Source organism: Geospiza fortis, unplaced genomic scaffold (genome assembly GCF_000277835.1).
Source record: "Geospiza fortis unplaced genomic scaffold, GeoFor_1.0 scaffold443, whole genome shotgun sequence".
In the NCBI taxonomy this organism is placed as follows: domain Eukaryota; kingdom Metazoa; phylum Chordata; class Aves; order Passeriformes; family Thraupidae; genus Geospiza; species Geospiza fortis.
Window position 1 is genome coordinate 174,681 of NW_005054335.1, and position 17,612 is coordinate 192,292.

Consider the following 17,612-nt stretch of genomic DNA (forward strand, 5'->3'; position numbering starts at 1 on the left):
GCTATATCTCAGGATGTATTCACTTGCATATCAAGGTACATTCTGTTGTATCTCAAAAGTATGTACTGGAGACAGGCAAAAATTTTGCACTAACACAGTGCAAAATTGCAATCCAAAGCCTTCACATGGCCCTCAACCTAAGAATAATGTTAGAGACATCAGAGAAACTGGTAAGCTGGTGTGTTTTGTTCCCTGTCCTCTGAATATCCTGGGCCTGACATCTGGCTACAAGCTGCCAAGTGCCTGGCTGCTGGTGGGATGGGTGGAACACTCCAGCCTGGGCGACTAACAGAAGGGTTTACATAAAAACCCGTTTCCCTTCTGTACAATCACACCTAAGTTAAAGAGCTCACTTGGGGCACATATTAAGGTCTGGCAGAACAAAATAGCAGCCTTCGAGTCCACACTAGAGATCAGAACCAGGGTGTTTAAATGGACTTTTCAGACAAGTTTATGGTAGTCTCAAATCACAGAAGAGACCAATTCACTGCTACTAGAGGCATGCCCTCTCCATTAATGAGCAGAGAAAAGCCTAAAAGGAATAAGCAAGGATGTTTTACTGCACTCCATTTGACCACTGCTATGCTATTACTTTGATAATTACTTCAGTAAATGTGTAAACAGCATTTACCTTGCAAGTCCTTTTCCTGTTGTAATTATATTCCTGGCTACCATTTTCAGCAGAGAAAGAAAACATGTAGTGCAGATGTAATTAATCTTAAAACCTGAAAATCTGTGAGAGAAAGAAATATCATCCACAAAGAATCATGAAATTACTGTCCTCAAGTCAATGAAGACACCAAGAGCTTCAATGGGACATTCAATAAGATCTCACATTAGCAAAGCTAAAAATGATTGTCCAGGCTAAGGTTGATGGAGACAAAAAGACAGAATTGTTGCCATCTTCTTCAAAGTGGTATTACTGAAAATGAAAATGATCCGAGGAAAGCTAACCATTTTATTAATGTAAATTCATCAAATATGGAAAAGAAAGATGACAGAAAGTTGTCAGAATCTATGGCATAAGTGGAAATGTTCAGTTTCATTACTGTTGATGTAAAATTGATCCAAGTACTAAATTTAATTGAAAATAATAATAATGATAATTGTGAAATATGAAGTAGTATACCAGGTCAGCTCTAACACAATGGAAGTTCTAAGTACTAGTCCTTCAAATCTGAGGAACTGAGCACATGATAGAGAGCAACCTTTCTGTGACAGCACACAATCAAAGGATATGGTGTCTTAAAAACACATGTGTCGCCTTGGTTCTACTCTGGTCCCTGACACTGCCTGCTTGCTTAGATCAGCATCTCTTATAATCACTGTAGCCATCTGCTGTACAGCTGGAAGGTAAAAAGATCAGGTTTAAATGCACATCCCAATTCAGGTAGAACAGATTGAATTTCATCCTGCTGTCAGCCACCAAACAACAAAGCAAAGAAAACATTTCTACACTCACAATTATCAATCAAAGGAAAACAAATGCTGAGCACTAGAGATCTAAGTCAGGATTAGCCTGATATAATCATTGCAGGCCTTTGGTCAGTATAAATGCGTCCTACAAAGCCTAGGAAGGAAAGCCTGTGTAAATGATATGCTCAGCCTGCGTGGAACTGTGTGTCACTTCTGAGAGAAATGCAGCTGAGGGTCAAAGCATATTAAATCATTTGCCTCTGGAGTGTCTTTCAACAGCAAGGCCAATAATGCCATTTGTTTCTTGTTTCATGTTTCTTGTGGAGAAGTTACAAATGAACATTAAAAGACTGAAATTTTCTCTTCAGTTTTATTGAGTACCCAGAAGATTCAGTGGTTGTTGGGGCTCAGGAGTCCGTAATACTATGTTTGGAATATCATGACAATGGACTTTATACAGAAAATATAAAATACTGAAATTTGGATATTTTATTTGGACAATCTAATTGAAAGCACCACAAGGAAATTTCTAGTGACCATATCAATATATCAGCAGTTGGAGACAATCAGAGTCAGCAATTCTAAAAAATTACTATAAGTAATTTTTTTTGCATGCCTCCAAAGTAGGTGCAGAAGTCAATATACAAGCATAATGAAAAAGGAATGCATATGTAATTTTAAAACACCATGATTAATGGTTTGGTTTGGTTTGGTTTGGTTAGGTTTGGTGTGGTTTGGTGTGGTTTCCTGGCTTTATTTTTTCTGATTTGAATGCCAAAAGGATATAACACTATGGTATATAATGTTCTTTTTGACTGTCTTTCTATGATGGCTGCAGGAGAATGAAGAGGAGCTGTGAGAGGAATTTTACTCTGTTAGCAAGTAATGGTACCTAAGTTTGGAAATATGATGGTTATTTTAAGAGCTAGCCAGACAGAAAGAAAAACACAGAATAATGGTAAGAAAATAAGAAAATAAACAATTTTTATATTCTTTTGTAGAAAATAAATATTTTATTTTAGAAGATGTCATAATGGAAGATATTTATAGCATAATACTAGTAGATCAAGACATCAGAGAAGCAAACATGTCACATTGTGTATTAGTAAGATATATAATCTGTGAAAAATACGGAACAATTTATAGGTTGGTTTTACAGTGAATAATAACATATTTGTAATAAAGTAGGAATTACAGATTATAAGTGCTCATAAAATTTCTTCATGACAGAAAGCTGTTATAATGATTCTGACTCATTTTCCACTAAAAAAAAGACATTCAGGCAAGGTGTCAGAAGACAGAAGGATCCAAGGGCACTTCCTTTCAAGCATAAGAAGCACAATGCAAAGGCAAATGCTTTGCTCATTTGTACATGGGTTTAGGATGCCAAGAGAAACTAATGGTGTGTAAGGTACTCAGGGGTCTGTTGACTGACATCACTGAATCTAGATTAAGCTATTCAGACACTTGGAAAAGATCTTCACAGACTGCAGGTAGTAGACTGTGGTGAGACAAGGAAGACGTCTTTAGAGTCTTCTAACATATAAATCAAGATGCAAGTTGTATGAACAAGAGATAGAGGCACCAATGCACTTTAAAGCTTTATATCAGCTAGATCTTCAGCTGGTATGCGGAAGTAGGGATAAAGTTTCCCTACCTCAAAATGTGGTCTCATGAAAAATCTATTTTAAAAGTGGTTCTTTCCTTTCTTTCTCAAAAAGACATAATTTTTGTTATCTTCACTTTTCAGTCCCTCCAAATGATTTTTTTCATTGTGCTTTTAAAGTTTAAAACAAGATCTGTCAAAACCAGCATGAGTTTTCAACTGCAGAAAATCCAGGATTTATATTCTATTAATTTTTACGTGCTTACGTTGGAATTCTTTGAAAGTTCACCTGTGTATCTAAATGGGCATAAACTATGCATGTCATTGACACTTGACTGCATTTGGACGAGTACCATTAAGAGTGGAGAAAAGAGCTATGTTCTGCTTCAGCTCCAGGCCCACCATTGTTCATGTGGGATCTGGCTGTGGTCAGGTTGAGAGTACTGAGCTTTCCTCCATCTCTATATCATGAAGTAAAGAGAGGAACATTTGCTGGACAATCGGTTTCTGTTCTCCTGCGAGTCAAACCCATTGTGGTAATGAGGATGCAGGGACCCCAGGCAGGTGCAAAGGTGTGCTCTTTGTTGCCAAAATCTGCTTTATTGCCAATAACTGCTTAAAAATGGTCTTTTTAAGCAGTTAGCCAGTTATCAGTTTATATAGTTTTAAGGCAAAGCAAGCCCAAGTCAAGCAGCCACCATACACCACGACATGGACCTGCAGCAGTCACAGCGTATCTCTCATGGCTCTCTGGTCCAGCTCAGTCACTCTCCCATGGTTCCCTTCTACTTAGCCTAAGTAACAGGCTGGAGCCATTTTACAAGGCCTGACCTTCATGAAGCCTTGCCTATCGGTCACACAAATTTTTTGAAGACAAAGAAACTATGTTGAATCCTTTGTCCTGTTCTGGGTTTATATGGACTGACTCTCACTTTCCCAAGACAGCAGTTTGCAACAGTCAAAATACTATTGGTCATCAGACTCTTCCAGAACTTTTAATTATTTCTCCTCAGTTCAGCTGGTCTGCACTGACCTCACTGATGGGTCTTCCTATTGCTTCTCTAAAATTTATCAGTTACTTCATACTTTCCCTCATGTTAAAGGTGCAGATTTTGTTGAGTTTCTTTAATGGAGAGGCCAAAGCTAAACCAAGTCCTACAGTAGACACAGGTGCATGATCATGGAAGTGCAGCCCTCCCCCCTGATACCATTCCCTGCTTTCCATCATACTCGTTTTTTTTTTTTTTCAAGTGGCCTACAGTGGTATTCATTGGCTCTGATAGACAATGTGTCTTCTTCACTTGATTTAAGTCTTTAGGGAGATAAATTTGTACTGCTCACAAACACAGTGCCTGAAGCTGAGGAAGACACAGATGCCAGTCATCTATTTGGCTACATTCCCTCATAGGGAGAGAGCCTTTTCTGCTCTGGAAATTTACCAAGGCTGTTTAGTGTATATTAATTTTTTATTGCACAATATCTCTGTGCTTTACTGTACAGAAAGAGTCATAATCTTTACTTGTCCTTAAATTGCCTCCATCTGCCCTGGAAATTTTGCCAACACAGGACAATAGTCAGTGGGACTAAAGTGAGTATTGAAGTTAAAGTGCTTAAAGCAGCTGGACAAATCTGCATGCTTGAGCATTCACAGACAGTAGCCCTGAGGGATCCTGGCAGGTGGAAAAGGCCAAGAGAGCCTCCCGGAGAAACTTGCACTACAACTATGCTCCCACCTATTTATTTTAATTAAGTAAGGACATTCTATATTTTTGTAGTCCGCATAATGGCATTCTGGCATTCTTCTGAAGCACTAACATGATTTAAACTCTATATATGACTGAATAAATCAGTAGCAGACTATGGTGCAGAAATGACTGTACCCAGTGAATGCCTGTGTAAATCCTGGGATAATTTGAGACAATTTTTTAAAATATCATCTGTGCAGAGATTTTTTTGGTGTAATTTTTTTTCTTTTAATCTCTAGTGAAATTTGACTGAACTTGATGAAATCAGGGCAAGGATGTTTTAATCCAGTCATCCAGGATGCTGTGTGTGCCCTTTCTCCCCCTCCCTGTTGTAACACCTCTGTGCTATGGCAGAATAATCAGTATGTGCCCCATTACTCATACATTAATCAGTATGACCCCCAACACTAATGAGTGTGTTATGATATTTGTATGGAGAATATGTCAAAAAACATGTTCCCTTCAGGCTCAGTCAGATGCTGTACTCCAACTGTGTCAAATTGCCATTGTTTTAATTGCCATTGAATATGGAAGTGGCTAGCTAATTGTGAAAAATATGACTGGTCATTTCTCACCTACTAAGTAAACATATAGTCTTCTCTAACTCTACTAGATCTTAGAGGAAACATAATTCTATTCCAGGAAATTAATTTTACTGCTTTTATTTCTCCCCTGTATTTCTCAAGCCTTAATATATATTATGTTGGTTTTAAAAATGATGATCATTTTCTCAATATACATTGTATACTTCACTTTATGTACTTAAGGGAATAGCAGTAGAGACAGATATAAGCCACTTTTCTATTCTATGGGCTATATCAAAGCAAATTTTTCTTGCCATTTTCACCATTAAATAGTTCATATAGCTAGTGTGTACATTAATATTACATAAAAACATGCAATTAATAGAAAATCAATTTTGATTCCAATAAGATACTGGGTTTTTTTAAATTTCAATTTTCACATAGAAAGACTTGTTAATCACAGGGCAAATAAATATTTTTAAGAACTGAAAATTCTCTATTCCTTACCAATTCTGGATCAATTGCTTTGGAAATCCATTAAAAGTGTTAGTACTTTACCTGCTTAATTATTACTGTTGTCATAAGTTTGTAATTTCTTGGGATCCAGACACAGAAGCTTATTAAATAAGCTTTCTTGCTGAAGATGTTTATAAATGCCATATTTCCCTGTTTGTCAACAGTGTATTGTGACACTTCATGAACTGGGGAAGGGTGTGTCAGCTTGATGTTTAGACAAGGATTAACATGTATCTAAAGTGAGCTATCTTTTGAAACCTTGTCAAATAAAAAAAAAAAAATTCTTATACTTTGAAGTGTCAGCAAAAAGGTGCCATCACACATCAAGAAAAATTGTTTGCCAAAGAGGCTAAATAGCTTTATTCACTAAAATCACAAATGGTTATTAACATAATTAACATACCTAAAAATATGTGTATTAAGAAGACCAGTCAATCAGTGCAAAGATTTACACACTTGAGGTTAAGCCAGGAACAATGAGTGGGGATTTTTCCCATCCGTGGTGCAATCTTTGAATGACCTGGTGATTGAATGGATGACATGGTAACTGAGTTGCTATTTCAGGGGGATGGAGCATGTTACATTTATATAAGCACAGAACTAATTAGTCTGGCCAGCCAACATGCTTCACTAAATTAAGGGTAAGTTACAGCAAGACTGCCCATGTCAGTCCTTGTCAAAAGGCAACAGTGGCAGGCATGTGGCCTTACCTCACTTTCCTTAAACCCATGCTCTTCTCTGTCCTGCCACACCAAACATTGACTGGTCAGCCTTGTGCTGACCATTCTTACATTATGCAAGATGCATGAAGAGAGTGAAACCCATCCTTCCAGACGAAAGGTAGAGGAGTGGAATTCAGAAGCTCATACACTGATGTCACACTAGCATTCAAGAGAAGCTTAAGCTGAAACCTTAGGGAAAAGCAGACTTACTGGAGGAACGCGCACACAGTTATGCCAGCACTGTGTGCTCCTTTCCCCGACCAAAAGCCAGCTGTGCTCGCTGCCAAAGGCAGGTGAGCACCTCTGGGCTTCCAACAGGCTCCAACAGGGGCATATGCATAAGGCACTTTGAGGGAAGAGTCTCAGTTTTGTCCTTTTTTATTTCCTGAATTTGGTGTGAAGCAAAAATACTGAATCTCTATCAACTTGCTTCTAACTTGTCAAGAAACGGACATTTCCTAATATCTGTTTATTAAAATACTCCTGTGAATATGTGGGTTTTTGCAAGGTCTAATGGAACGTGTCTGCATCCATTTCAAAACAGATTTCTGGGACATTTCGGAGCTGCTGGCTGCAAATAGAAGGCTGGGCTCTACAAGTTGAAATCCAACAACTTTAGCAGCTTTTATTCTTTCTGTACCAAGCCTGACATACATAACTGGAAAAGCTAATTGAAGTCACCTGACCTCCAGAAAACTGGTGTTGCTGTGGCATTAATAAGAATTTTGTCATGGGGATTTTAAAATTTTTCTAAGTTTTGTGTCTTCATAGATACACAGAGGAGCAGCACAAACATAACCCTATTAATATTCCAGCTATTGCTTTCTAAATAACAACACCTCAGTTAAATCAAGAAGCCCTCCAATACTTGTAGTACTTTGTTTGTTCAGAGTCTTAAATTGTCTCTGCACTTACAGTATAATTGAGGAAGAAATAAAGAGTCCATGTGTAATACAATTCTTTAAAATGAAAGCTCTGGAATTTCAACTACACAAACATCAATTTTTAATATTTTTTTCATACAACTGTGAACATTGAGCTTTTATCACAAATACCTCCTGTACCAAGCTTTATCAGGAGAGACAGCTGCAGCTACTTTAAATAAAAATTAGTTTAGAATTTAGCATTAATTCAAAAGTTACCAATTGGCCTTTAAAACCACCTTAAGCATAATCATGGCTCTTAAGTTATAAATTTTTATTTCCTTCTTCATCAGAAAATATTAAAAGATAATATCATATATGTAAAACCCATAAAATACTCTGCAGTCACTTTCATGTGCTTTGCTATAAATGTATTTTAGATTAAATTTAAGCATCAGCATAATCCCTAATTCCTCTTATCAACATTAAAAGAAACCCAACAGTTTTTCTCATCATATGAATGAAAGAAATTTCATAGAAAAGGGTTTAAATAAAATCCCTATATAACACCCAAGCTGCAAATGCAAAAGAGACAGGTAATTTTTCAGCACACTTGCCCAGCATCTTGTGCATATGAGACAATGCAAACTTCACTCTCCATGCCCTCTTCTCAGGTCAATTGTAACACCAGCAAAGTACTGCCATCACACCCAGTGAGGTGCAGGGGCCACATGACTCTCGCATGTTACCTAGACAGTTTTCTCTTTTGGGATTGGAGTGCTCAGACACCTACAAGGATGCACACCTAAGTAGCCTGGCTCTGGCAGGATTTGAAGCTTTGTTTTGGTTCTGCAACTTTCTGACTCCAAATCATGAGCTGGAAGTGCAGAGCTACTCAAGTGTGTTAAGGTAAATAGTTTCTCCAGCAGAGTTGTTGTGATTCCACTGGTGTCCCAGTGCCTGGGAACATGGTTCTGGTGCAGAGGGAGCCCCTATGTGAACCAGTTTGAGATTGATGTGGAGGTAGGGCTAATGGACAAGGGTGTCTGGGTGGCAGAGAGCTGCTCCTTGTAACATGCTCCATTTTTCTGGTGCTTCTACTGTGCTGAGGAGTCACAGTTGTTTTACACCCTGAGGACTAAGTCCACACTGTGTAAGGAATTTAGACAATTTTTTCACAGTGAAAAATCCACAGAGCAGATTACCAAGTCCAAGGCTCAAGCACCAAATCCCAGGATGAACTTGCTTTGCAGAGTACTGATAAACTCTCCCTGTATGTGTGTGTCAGGTCTGTGCAATAGTTTTTCAAACAATGGGATCCGCTCAGCAAAGATCTCTTAATTATCCAAAATCAATAATTGTAACTTCAATTTTTTAATTTTATTAATAGTTGAGTCAGAAGTTATTACTCTAACTGTACAGAAAAGTAGGAAATCAATAACACATGCTGAGCTGTGGAACTTAAAAAATGGAATCTCTGAAGCCTTCAAACACTTAACTTGTACTTATAGTTCATCAGAGACACTCAAAGAATTTATGTAAGAACTTTTCTTGCAGTGTTTACCTACTCATGGCCCTCAGTGGTACCAGACTCCATTTCCTCAGCAGGAGGAGGTGAAATTTGTTTCTCCAGTCTGCACTTTGGACAGTCTCAAGAGCAGGTTTTATCAAACAGTTACACTATGTATGGGTGAGGAACAAAGCATGTGGTACTAGCACTCACATCATTCTGCCTTTCTGATTAATCACTATCCACAAAATCAAACAACTGAAGCAGTTTAAGCCACTAGAGACTCTAGGACAGATTATCATCTACTGCAAAGTGGTAATAGTTGTGCTGATTTTGAAAACTTGATCTTAGGAGGAATGCACTGCAGTGACTGACACCAGCATTCAGTGCTTGGGAGCAGGAACCTGCAGTGCTCTAAACAGCAGATCACACAGATGCCCAGCACAGCACAGACTGACCCTAACTTGTATTTTATGCAGTTCATCTTTTCCAAACCCACCACCCTCCTTTTCCTTCCCTGGAGCTGAGACAAGCAGTGCCATCAGGAATACCTTGAATTTTAAATGGGAAACAGCACTATCTTAATATTTCACATCACACTAAAGCGTGCCTTTACACTGTTCTGAGTTCAGCACCCTGGAAAGCCTAGGAGTTGTACTCCAAGGTCAGTGATCAAAAAACAGGAGCAGAACTGCAGGCTCCAGTTGAATCCCAACAATACAGTAGCACTGCTTGCCACTGACTACTAAATAAAGATTTTCTAGATTATCACATTTTTATTTTCTTATCTCCATGCTGACTCAGAGTTCTAGGTAGCACCAATCTCTAACACTGATGGAAAAGGAAAACAGTAGCAAATGTAGAAGGAGAGAATGCAAGGAGAGCAAATGTAGAAGGAGAGAGTTGCAATTAGTATGAAGATAGAGATTTTTTTAAAATATGCTGTCTAAACTTTTCCTTCCTTCCTTCCTTCCTTCCTTCCTTCCTTCCTTCCTTCCTTCCTTCCTTCCTTCCTTCCTTCCTTCCTTCCTTCCTTCCTTCCTTCCTTCCTTCCTTCCTTCCTTCCTTCCTTCCTTCCTTCCTTCCTTCCTTCCTTCCTTCCGCCACTTCCTTCCGCCACTTCCTTCCGCCACTTCCTTCCGCCACTTCCCTCCCTTCCTCCCTTCCTCCCTTCCTTCCTTTTCAAAATCAAGCCTTTTAAATTGATTTAGTGCATTGATTTCCAGGCAGGAAAAATTTCAGTATCCCATCTGCCCCTCCTTAGTGCCTCAGCTTAACAGTTTTGGAGATCTAAAATCAGACTCAGTTCTAACTTGTCTTCCACTGCTAAAAATGCTAGAACGTATTTGACTCACAAGGAAAAGAGTTTTCTGAAATACACAGAAGTGGTTGGTCAGCCTAGTGCTCTGTGTACACAGCAGCTATCAGCTGAGTGCAATCCTTAGATAAAAAGTTGTCTACACTAATCATCCAGAACAAGTTTTCCTGAATACATAGTAAATGTAATCCTGAAGGTCACTTTTCTGTCAATTATCTAAGATCACGTCCTTTAACTTGTAAAAAAAGATCTACACCTTGTCCTTCTCTGAATTTAATGTGGTAGTGTTCAAAAATGCAATAAAACAATGTAATTCTTAACACTGATAAAATAGATAGCAAATATGATATATGAATCAGTAAAAAAATGTATATACTTCTCTTATTATTGCTATGAAAAATTAGTAATTCTTCTGACATCATGCATGTTCACTTAGTAGCTTATCTGTAGTTGCAAAGACATATTTTTAAGATTAGATTCAAATTATATTCTTGAAGATGAAATATTTCCCTTTTTAATATTAGTCTATGAGAAAAACATTTCAAGGAAATAAAAGATCAGGCAAATGAGCCCTATTAGTTATGGTATCACACTTAAATAAGAACATTTAAAAAATTCTTTTAGGAAAATTTTATCAATAAATGAAAACACTGTAATCTGGGAGGTAGCGATTTCCAGCACAGAGGGAGAAGCAACAGAGAAAAGAAAGACAAAAAGAGGGTGTGGATGTGATAGAGGAGAATGTTTGCGAGCTGGAATCAACATTATAACAGAGCTTTTCTCTATTATAGGCTGTTCCACTTCTGGAAACCTATTATCTATCACCATGATTTTCCCTTTTATTCTTTTGTCTTTTCTGATTTATCGTCCAACACAATCCACCAGATCTGTCAGAGAAAATTAGCCAAGGACTGGCTTGCATAATCCTAATATCCCCAGAAGCTGAGTTCAGAGTCACTAGTTTAAATTCTACATCTTTCTTCTATTTCTCTTCTTAAGGGCTATGTTTACTTTCTGTATTTTCTCTGTAAATCCCCACAAAGAAACATTACTAGAAATAAGTCACCTTTTTAAGCTACAGAGCTTCACTTTGCCTATCTCCGTGATTTGAGCATACAAATTACTTTTCAAAAGCAATTGCTTATGCCTTTTATTTCATACTCTTCTGTAACACTGGAATCTAGATGGTGTCAAGTGGCACAGTTTCTTCTGGTATCAGCATCAATTTACATCAGCTGAGAACTTGGACCTTTCCATTTCTCAGTTCTTATGTTTATTCAGTCTCCTAACCCACAGGGATAACTCTTTAAAATACCATGCTGTTCTTACTGTCTATCCCTTTTATCATCCTCACTGGATTCATGCAATACAAATGACATTCATATTTTTTTAAGTGAAAATATAAAGAAAATTTGGCTTAAAATTGCAAACCTATTAAAAAGGATATGTAGCTCTTGTAAATTGCAGTGTTTTTACAATGGAATCAGAATAAACATCAGCCAGCATATATGTTTGGATTTGGAGGTTTTTTTATGTTGAAGACTTGAAGTTAGTTAAAAACTGTCTTTCACCTATAAGCAACCACCTCAACATGGTAGCTCAATAGTAATTCTATCCCTGCAAGAATTACTCTGGAGATCCAAACTCTGATAAAGCACAGCTAGTGATTAATGTGCTGGACTGGAGGAATACAGCTTGTTGAAAGAACCAATCTATGGAACATCTTTGCAGAACTTATAAAAATCTCTCTCTGCAATATACACAGCTAGCTCTGACTCCACACAATCTCTAAAGATTTTCTGAGAGGTATTTTGGAGCACAGAGAAAAACCAGAGGTAAACTTTATTCTTAAACTTGTTCAAAATAAGACAATCTGTAGAACCTTCTGCATTGTACTTGAAATTCTGATAGTTAGAGCAATCAAACCTGCTTTTTCAATACTGCTGTGCACAGGTAGATAAAGAAATGACATCTCTCTGCAGTTGTTTCCCCATCAATGTTCTGGCTGCAGTCTGTGACACATGACTGCATGAGTTCTTGTACTGTATGTGACATTTTGCTGGTCTGGGGGTGCAGCTACTCTTCACCACTATCCTTGTACAATGAGAAGACAGCATTAAAGAAAGGAAAATGTCAAGTATCAGTCCATCTTTCAAAAAGGTTGATTCAATCCAAAACAAGAAAGAGGAGATTGAGATCATATAAATAATGGAAAAACTCACACAAACTTGATGACTCCAAAGGTGGAAAGGGAGATCGTGGAATATCTGTCCTCCAAGATTTTCATCATCTGAGTGAGCTAAGCCATGAACAACCTGACCACGAATGTTAGCGCCAAGAGAAGGAAACAGGCCCGAACTACCTCAGAAATCCTTTTCTACTGAAATTATGGTATGAAAATAGAGAACAATGATTTTAATGGGCTTTTTAACAACTTTAAATCTTGTCCTATGAGCAAATACAACCAGTAACATCCTTCATTAACCAGTTTGTCTGTTATTAAAGGCCTGCCAATATTCAAGATCTTCTCAATATGATACCCTCTCTTTATTTCTTAAGCATTTTGAACATAAAAACTAACAAAGCCATGTCCTGTACTCCTGACCAAAACTCATGGCAGCAGATAAGCCATCTCATTGCTTTCCTGTTACAGATTTTTGTAAGTCAGATTTTACTGCATCAGTTATGGATTGGAGACTTCCCTTAGTGGTCATAATAGCTAATTTTAGTATTTATTTAATTTTAATTATCATTGCTGTTGTCATTACTATGTCATTAGTGATAGAAGATGAAATCTGGAACTCTTAAGAAAACCAGAATGTTTTCCACACACTTGTAACAATCATTTTGTGTGTCTCTGAAAATAATAGTATCTTTAACAAAAGTATATAGTTAAAAATAACAGTACATAAAAGAACTTAAGATCCATCCATTTATTTTTCTACTCTGAACATACTTTAAAAATCCCCAAACATTTTGAGGTAAAAAGGACTACCATGTAAGAATGACAGATATACTTTTAGGTGCTTGTAATACAGCTGTAGAACATCACTACATGCAAAAATCAGCAAGAAATTTAACACCTATAAGCAAAACAGTAGGAAATAAACATATTAATTGCTAAGGGGAACACAGGCAACAGAAACATAGCTGAACTTCCTGAGTTATGTAGTACAGGAATTATTATATTATTGTGGTTTTTATAGCACACACATAGATCTTCTGGAGAGAATTTTTTGTGTTTTACCCTTAATGACATGCTGTACACATGTCTCATTTCTGACACTTTGGGCCATGATGTCTCCTAAGCCCAGAACACTAATAGGCATCCAGAGACACTCCAACGTGGAGCACAAAAGGAAAAAACAAATCACAACTGTGGCAGATTAAAAAATTTGGAAAGTGACAGGATGAAAACCATAATTTCTGCCATAGGAAAAGACGTCCCAGAGGAGAAACTGCTGCTCTGCAATGCAGCAGCTAGAAAGAAGCAGGAGATGTTGGTCTTGCTGTCTGTATTGTACTATGCAGAAGCACAAGAAAAAGCAATTGGCTGGAGGAAGGCAGAAAACATCTCTGGCTGTTTGTACCACTGGCATGTCACGACACGCTTGTGATCACCACCACTCCAACAATCACCATTACATCACAAAGTCACTACTGAGTTTCAGTAGAGATTGCTACTTCGGGGATGGGGGTGGGGCAGGGGTTGGAGGGGTGTTACTTTCCCAAAGTGTGAAAATGGCTGTGGTGGTGTTTCGATGGGGATTTTTTAATGGTGAAACGTGTATATTGCCCATAATTTCACTGAAAACAGTTTTATTTACGATATTAAAGATGTTAAAGCACAGGTAACACAAAAGTGGAGTCACTCTCTGATCAATGAATTCTGAATCAACCAAATACATATTGGTGCATTAGTAAACTGTCTCTGCCATTTTTTGAGCATTTTTTATACCTGTTTTTTTCAGTCATCCTTGCATATCCATGAACATTGCTTGGGTTAAATATCAAATTTTCTTTTTTAAAGATCTAAAAAAAATCTAAGAAAGTTGACATACATTTTAGAAGTCCCAGGATAAAACTATTTTGTCTTCTTATAGGTGGGGATGGGGGTGGGGCAGGGGTTGGAGGGGTGTTACTTTCCCAAAGTGTGAAAATGGCTGTGGTGGTGTTTCGATGGGGATTTTTTAATGGTGAAACGTGTATATTGCCCATAATTTCACTGAAAACAGTTTTATTTACGATATTAAAGATGTTAAAGCACAGGTAACACAAAAGTGGAGTCACTCTCTGATCAATGAATTCTGAATCAACCAAATACATATTGGTGCATTAGTAAACTGTCTCTGCCATTTTTTGAGCATTTTTTATACCTGTTTTTTTCAGTCATCCTTGCATATCCATGAACATTGCTTGGGTTAAATATCAAATTTTCTTTTTTAAAGATCTAAAAAAAATCTAAGAAAGTTGACATACATTTTAGAAGTCCCAGGATAAAACTATTTTGTCTTCTTATAGGTAGTTTATAAGATAAAGGTAAATGTGGAATAAGAACAAAGTCAGAACCAACAGAGATTTGCTATGCTATTCCAAGCAGTTGACTTTAAATTATTCAGAATTTAAAAATAAAAATGCAAAGGCAAGATATAAGGCTTATTAATCATATTAAGTAAGTTCATATTAATCACATTAAGGATTGTTCTCATAACTGTCATCTGTTTCCTCCTGCATGATTTGAGGAATAAGTACTTAATGTCCATTTTCCCAGATGATGACAACACTGCATGAGTCCAAAGAGGCTGGAATGATCTGAGCACAGAGGAAGGATACAAGTGCTCCAGGTGTCTCCACTTTGTTTGTAGCTCCTGCCTACTTGATCTTGAAATACTAGAGTGAGCAAAAGCCCCACTCAGGGAATTTCCTGGGGGCAAGATGAAGTCCCTCAGTGACTCCTAGCACATAATTTAATTCCATTCCTTCCTGCACTTATACAGTTCGCATTAAAATGATATTTATTTGAAGCAGAAGTCATTGTAATGTCATAGCAAATAATTAATTGGGGCTTAGCTGTGAACTGGATCAGCCTTCAAGAGTGTGCGGGTGGGGGGACTATCAGAAACCACTGCTACTTCTTTCTACCCTACCATTTAGCAGTGAAGAGGAGTGACCCCAAAGTCTCAAAAACGAATAGTTGCTAAGAGTTGGGTGCTATGAATGTAGATTTACATCTTGGCTCAGAGCAACAGGAAACACGCTCAAAAAAAGATAGGGAAGTTCAACACTCATGGCAAAGTGGAGGTCAAAATATAGACACTTACCTGAGAAATGAGGATTGCAGATTCAGGGAACCTACTTCTTTACTCGGTGCGGTTAAAAACACATGGTTCATACAATTCAAGTCCTAGATTTATAAATCATATAAATAACACACACATTTGGCCTCCCTCATTTCTTTCATTAATAAAGAAATTATTAATGTTAAAAATAGTGGAGGTTGAAGACTAATCTTCAAAGTATGAAACACCTCACCATCTCCATTGTCATGGGTCATCATACCACAAGTTAGAACCCTTTCTCTGTGCTGATTTTGTCTGGGGTAGAATTAATTTTCTTTGCAGTGGCTAGTGTGGGGCTGTGTTTTATATTTTTGCTGAAAACCAAGTTTATAATACAGAGATGGTTTTTTATTGCTGAGCAGAGCTTGTGGAGAACCAAGGCCTTTTCTGCTTTTTGTACTACCACAATGGCAGTGGAGATGGGGGTGCCTGGGAGGCTGGGAGGAGACACAGCCAGGACAGGTGACCGCAGCTGACCAAAGGGATATTCCAGAAAAGGCGGCATCATGCTCACTATATAAAGTGTGGGGAAGAAGGAGGAAGGGAGGAGGCATTTGGAGAGATGGAGTTTGTCTTCCCAAGTCACCATTATGTGTGATGGGGTTCTGCTCTCCTGGACATGCTGACCACCTGCCTGCCCAGGGCAAGCAGTGAATTCATTCCTTAATTCACATTGCTTTTTTGTGGGGCTTTTGCTTTCCCTGTTAAACTGTCTGTACCTCAACTCACAAGGTTGCTACTTCTGAGTCAGCTGCCTGGAGCTTGGTTGATGTCTTGGTTAAACCATGACACTCTTCTGTGCAGAGACACACTGCTTCAGAATCAGTGGATACTCAGTATTCTCTCTGCTCTTTGCATATCCATTGTTTAAAACTGGAAGCAAAACTTTCCAAACAATATTAAGATTGATAACACAAAGAGCAGTCTTTTAATGAAAGCTTTCATATGCACATATGTACACACCCAGTATAAAAATTTCATAATATTTAGAAGTTTAACTAATTAGCATATCTAGCAAGTATGTTCAATAGGAGAACAGTTTCCCTGGTAACCAGCCTTGGATCTGCCCCACTGGATTCCTCCAAGGGCTCTTAGCCCTATAACTTGTTATATCTATGAAGGATCTTATTATTTTCCCCTGGTGCTGGTGCAAAACAGGATGTCCTTGTTAGAAATTCTTTTCCTTAAAAATAAGATTGAACAATTTTAAGAATATAGCATAACATGTGAGAAAGGGTAACTACTGTTCTAAAGTGTGAGAAGGTGCTAGAAACTATACAGCTGTATGTGTTAAAAATCTAGAAAGCTACAAATATATAAAAAGCTAAAAATCTTTAGGCATCAGATCAGTGATGACACTTCCTTCCTATCATCCTAATACTCAAACAGTGTGACAGAATAGCTGTTGTGGGAAACAAAAATTGTCACTGTATTCCATATCTATCTGTGTCCCAAAATTGTTATTGTCTCTTTACGAGCCAGCAGAGTTGGAACTGAAATTGTGGGGCAGACAGGAGGTGCTGGTTACTTTACAATGTTGGGGAACACAAGTCCCTTCCCCTTTTGCCTGGCAGTATTTGAGGGAAGGTTTCTGGGCCTGCAACTGTGGCAACTCAGAAAAAATACATTTCACAATTAATTAGAAACTGTTTTCCAAGTAAATTTGCAAACTACAGGCAGTGAAGGTTGAGCCAGTCCCTGGGCTCATGCCGCCCTGTGCTGCTGCTGACAGCCCACTGTCCCCTGCCCCGACATCAGCAGCAACACGGGCGGAGTGCTGCGGGTGGCAGGAGGAAGGGGCAGGTGGCGCTTGCTGTGCTAGCAAGTCTTTGTCTGTCCCCGGAACTGCTCCGTAAGTTCCTGCTTTCCTGGGAAGGCTCTTTATTTCTGCCGTCTCTCTTTTCATACCCTTCATCTCCCAGGCCGCGTGGTCAACCAGGAAGCGCCATGGTGGGGTGGAGTGCTGACCCATTTTCCCTTCGACTTTCAAGGCACGCAGTTGCCCGTGGTGGGCTCCATCTGGGAAAGTGTCTGGTGCCCTTTTTCCTTTCCC